Raw genomic sequence first — 6,000 nt, forward strand, 5'->3', positions numbered from 1 at the left:
AGCGAAAGCTATAAAAAATTGCTTCATCTCGAATCGTTCTTTTCTCGAATCAAATAATAACCTCCCTAATCATAGTGAAAGTTATCGAAGGTTGTTTCATCTCGAACCATCCTTCTCAAATCCAAGCAAGAGACTCTTTTAATCTTAAAGCCTCATATTGAAAACTTCTTCATCTTGAATTTTCAAATCTTCTTGTCTTTACTTTTAGGAGTAATCAACCTTTCTAGCTTTGGGAAGTACCTTATCTTGAGATTCTTCGATCTTGAAGTCAATCTCTATAGAAATCTCCATCCTAGGGATCTTTTGTGATTACAATCAATCACTAATCAAATTAGTTTTCAAATTTGCGTAATCAATATACAATCGATAATTTGATCGTCATCAGGCCGATCATCAATCAAGACCGTAATCGGGCCGACTACTAATCAAAGGTGTTAAAAGTTGTTCATTTGATATGATCTTCATCAGGCCGATCACTTACTGCGATTGTAAATAAGCTGACTACTAATCATGTTAATTTTCTTATAGGGGCTAACTGGCGTACCAAGGAACCCGAAATTACTACATGAGGTCCACATAATCTAATATGGGGGCCACGTATCTTGTTGCCGCACCAGCGCGCGCCGGTGTATATTTTCGCCATAATTTCACATCTGCCGCCATACGACAAAGACCAGCGCTAGACGACAATCTTGTCGTTTGGCGATAGAGTCAGGTTTTTGAAATAAAACCCCTTTCTTCTCCATTTTTGCTGCTTCTGCTGTTCGTTTATCGGTTTTACTCCAAACCTTCAACTTGGTCGTTTCTTTTGAACCAAATCTGCTCAAATCTTTTGCAAATTAAAGCTCTTCATCTCTAATTTTCCAATCCATGTAAGTTTTGCTCAAACTCCTCTTATCTTGGAAGAATTTCATATGTTTATTATTCGCGTTTTTTTTTCACAAAATCCTGGAACATCCTTGCTTTCTTGCTCGCTCTTTGGAAGTGATAGCTTCCTATGCCTTGAACTCTGTCGAAAACCGAGTCCAAGTTAATTTTCGTAGAGATTTTTCATCTTGGGAAATTTGCGAGGTGCTTGATCAAAATCCGGATGTGCTCAATCAATCAGGCTGATTGTCAATCTAACTGCGATTAGGCCGACTCTTGTTAATTTGCTAAGCCATTTGCGTCCTTTTGCTTCAAATCTTTTGTACCTGCATTTATATTTTGGACTATAGGACTTTGCTCATCTTTTCTTTTTTTAGGGTTGACTTAAGGCTTAATGTTGCTTGACTCGTTGCATATGACTTGTCATGACTCGACTCAAAGCGTTTTGACATACATGGCTTGACATGACTCAAGGTGTAAACTTGACTTAATGTGATTCACTTCGTGTGACTCATGTGTGCAAAGTGTTGACTCATGCAAAAAAACAAAAAAAAAATACCGACTTTCTCCCGAAAAAAGAAATACGTAAAAAGAAGAAGTGAAGTTTTTGAAGGTGCATGTTGAATGAGCTTAGTCAAGTGTAGGCGTCGACGTTGTATCTCATAGATTTCCACGTCGTATCTCATAGTGCAAGGACTGTAACATCCTAGATTATCCTAGTTGACTCGATAGTGAAAGTATTTAGGTAACTTAGGCATGGAGGCTAAGTACTTCTTTAATGATGCAATGATGAGTGATTTTGATATGACAAGGCATGATTCAACATTAGACTTTATGAAAAAAGGTTCCTAAGAGGTGGATTATTTGGTCATGTATCTGTGACGTGTGTGAAAGTGATACTAAATTTAGGCTGCAAAGGCTAATGGTATGGAAAAGTATTATTTCAAGAAGAGTCAAATGATGGTGACTCTTAGGCTAGGTAAGCTAATGATGTAGGGATCAAGCCCCCAAGCCTAGCTCTAAATGGAAATGGACGAGCATCGGAGATCCCTTGATATGATCAATTATGAAAGTAAATATGAATGCATTTTTATTATGGCCGCACCTCAATGTGAGGTTGCCTACGTATCCATTAGGAATCAAGTTGAACGTAGCTCTAGCCGAACCTCCCACAAGTGTGTGTATACCTCCAAGAGGTATTTTAAGGGTTGTAATGTGGTTAGGCTAAAGTTAAAGAAGAAGGGGATAAAAGCTCAATACCCTAGATAAGCCCCCAAGGTGTGAAACCTTGTTTTTGAAATCTTTATATTTTAATGCTTGACGTTTCCTCACCTTTTAACTCTCTTTCTTTTGTTTATTTTTTGTTCTCTCTCTCTCTCTTTTTTTTTTTTTTTTTTTTTTTTGCTTTTGCATTTTTTTATAAGCGTGGGCAATCTCGATCATGCGGTCTATCACTCACTTGGCATTCATGTTTCTCAGGCACGGTACCAAGCACTCGATAAGAGACACAATCCGAGACGTGTTCTTATCCAAGACATGTTTATGTCAATGACATTCGTGAAGGAATTGTGTCTTCGATAAGTGCAATTACTAGATATATCAAGGATCACTATTATGGAGATAATAAATTCGTTCTCTTGGGGCGTCATCATCTGTTGCTAGACTATGAGAGATGATCTTTGGGCTAGTCAAATAGTCCAAAGCCCGCTGGAATGGATCCTATGAGGTCACACACAAGGGTATTGGGTTAAGCAAGTTAGAGGCCCATTAATGGGCCTCATGAGCAATTAACTAATCATGAAATGGATTGGGCTAGCATAGTTAGATTGGAATTAAGTTTTGGGCTTTTGACATGGGCTCTTATTTAGAGATGAGATCTATAAATAAGATCCATACCTAGGGTTGCAGGCAAGCAGTCATAATTCACACACAGTGTATTTTGATATCAAGGCAACCAATCCCAAAGACCCTAATTCCTCTCTCTAACTCACGGCTTTCTCTCTCCTCCCCTCGTCCGTACGGCCGGCCACCTTGGTGGCGTGTGTGGTGGTTCGTGGTGGTTTATGGTGGTTCGTTGCTCGCACTTCTCCATAGAAGGTCAATTGAAGGGTTCAATTGCAACTAACTAGCATTAGTGGAGTTCTTAATCTGTGCCCGTGGACCAAGTAGAGGAATCACGCTTGAGGTTCTTTATCTCCCATTGTTCTTACTCGATCGCACGTGGAATCACGCTTCAAAGGTATGATTATATGTTCTTTATGTGTTATGCATTAGATCTTGGGATTAGGTACTGTATGAATATGATTCATGTTTATTTCCGCTGCGTAGTACCTAAAATTCCCTACAGTGGTATCAGTTAGCCTATTGCATTTACGCATATTGACCATAATTCTTTGATAGTCCACAATTTTAATTCAATTAGGAGGGAGAATAATTTAATTATGGGTCAATTATTATATTAAATGTGATTTAACTCTTGGAATTGATTAAATGTGATTTAATAATGCTCAAAATAGCCATGAAGAGATCTGAATTTTGCCCCTAATCACTCGAAAATTTCGAACCCCCACCCTATTTTTTCCGAAAATTTTGAAACCCTAACCCTAACCCTAAATTATGAATTTTGTGTTTTGGTTTTGATTTAATTCGTTTACTATGTAATTAATGATTTTAATCCATTTGATTTCATGATAAATTATGAATTTTTCAAGATCAAATTATTAAATTTAAGTGTTAAATTAAATTGGGGATTAATTTCATGAAGAACCCTAATTTCAAGATTGAATGTGATTTAATTTTGAAATTAATTGGACCACATTAACATTAATTTAATTTTACAAAATATGTTTTGTTTTATTTAAATAAAAAAAAAAAGGTTTTTAGCAGCGGCAACCGCGGCTGGGTGGCGCAGCCACGGCGGCTGCCGCTGCAGGTGGTCCGAAGGGAGGGGCGAGGTGGGGCAAAAGGACGGGTCAGCAAAGGCGGCAACAGCAGCACCGTGCAAGGGTTGCGCGCCACTGCTGCTGCTATGCACCGCTGCAGAGCAGCGTACACCTCACGGTGTACGGCCACCGTGGCCGGCTTTGGCTGGCCACACCACGGTGGCTGGTGCACGGTTTTAAAAAAAAAATTATTTTATTTTAAAAATATTTCAAGATAAATATGATTTATTTTGGATAAGATAAAATATTTTGAAAATATGATCTTTAATTTTGAAAGATAAATTCGGTTTTATTTGGATAAAATCTTTTATTTTAGGATAAAATCAAATATTCAAAAGTTGTTATATTTGATATTATCCATACTCAAAGCCAATTAAATTGGTAATTATCCATAATTAAAGTGGTTAATTTTGGATAAGATTTGTTAGGATATTCTGAGCATATTCCAAAAGGATAATAATTGATTTAAATAATGTGATTATCCCATAATTAATTTTGGATATAATTGATTTAAAATTTTGTGATTGGCTAGTAATTAGGATAGAATTTCCTAACATTGTTAGGATAATCTTTGAGGATAAATATGATTTATCTTTTAAGATTAAAATAAGATTTGATTCTATCTAATGACTAATTTAAAATATATGATATTTTATTGATGGTCATAAATAATATATGATATTATCTAATTGCATTAATTAAAATATGAGATATTTTGGTGCCATGTTTTCTTAATTATGAACATTCTATGTTGTAGTTTAGGGAAGCATGATGAGTGATTTATTATGTGGAAATTTTATAATATATGATATTATTTATTGCTATATAATGACTAGTATGGCCCAATAGATTCTAAATACGATCTGCGCATCGTTTCGTATTTTTGTAATCTAAATACGGTCTGCGTACCGTTAAGTATTTTTGTAATTTATTTTATTTTATTTAAGTAGTAGATAGAATAGAATAGTATTACAGGTTGCAGTTAATCCAAGAATCCATGGAGTGGAGGCCCAAAGGAGCAAGATGGATGAGATCCATGAAGGTTCAAGTGGGAGCTTTTGCTTTATTAGTTTTCTTAGGATTAAGGGGCCATACTATGTCATGTTTTATTTATGCATTAGTAGATTATGCATGTTAGATTTTATTTATGTTGTTTGATGATGCGCTAGAGTTCACTAAATAATCACAACATAATGAATCTAGGTCCCAGTAATATTGAGGTAGCTTTTCCAATCAAAAACCCGATGAAACCTTCGATATTTATGATGGGTCATGCTAAAGCTGGGTGTCATATTATATCTTAGGGGAGTGGGGGTAAAACAAATTTTACAATTTTGATTGGTTATACTCAACAAGGTTACCTAAAGAGTTTAGAACCTTGAAGCTAAGGGTAATAATTAAACATGTGATGATTAATTATTCAACCAAGAGTTACAAAGAGTTGTAATCAGTAAAGAGTTTATTCACCTTGAAAATGTAATGGTTGATGGTAGGGCTAAAGTCCGGTCAATTATTGCACAAATAAAGGATCTTGGAATCATTTTATTCAATAGGGATCAAATTAAAATTGAATAAATGCTTTAAAGTTACCAATATTTAATTCGCTTATGGTACTTTAAATTTTATTAAACATAATTGAATTTTGCGTTTACATATAAGTAACATGTCGTTCTAATTTTATTATTATATATAATCTCCTCGATTGAAAATAAAGTTGAGAAATGTTCTCAAAAGGTTAAAAGATAATCCATAAAACTATATTCCAATTTTGCTAAGATGGTTCTAAAAGGCAAGTTTTATAAATCCATGTCACATGTCTAAGGTTGGTTTTATTCAAAATGTTTGAGTAAAATGCCAACACATCTTCATTTTGAAAAGTGTTTCAAGGGATATAATGAGATGGGAGGTACAAACCCTCTAAAAGACAAGCATAAAAGTCCAATAAAATCTCTTATTTTCAATATGATTGGATATAAGAAAGTGATTGGAAATTTCTATGATCAAAAGTTGATCAAATGATGCTATTCTTCATCCATTTTATATAAGAGTTAAATAGTTGATTAAACTCTATTATGAATAATGATTGAATAGACTTAGCAAAATCATGAAAAGTGCTTAAAGTAGTTAAGCAAAGCATCATTTTGAACCTAAGAGAAGTGTTCTAAATGGCTCAAATGGGAAAGTTTAGGAA

This window comes from Chenopodium album, chromosome 9 (assembly GCF_948465745.1).
Source record: "Chenopodium album chromosome 9, dcCheAlbu1.1, whole genome shotgun sequence".
In the NCBI taxonomy this organism is placed as follows: domain Eukaryota; kingdom Viridiplantae; phylum Streptophyta; class Magnoliopsida; order Caryophyllales; family Amaranthaceae; genus Chenopodium; species Chenopodium album.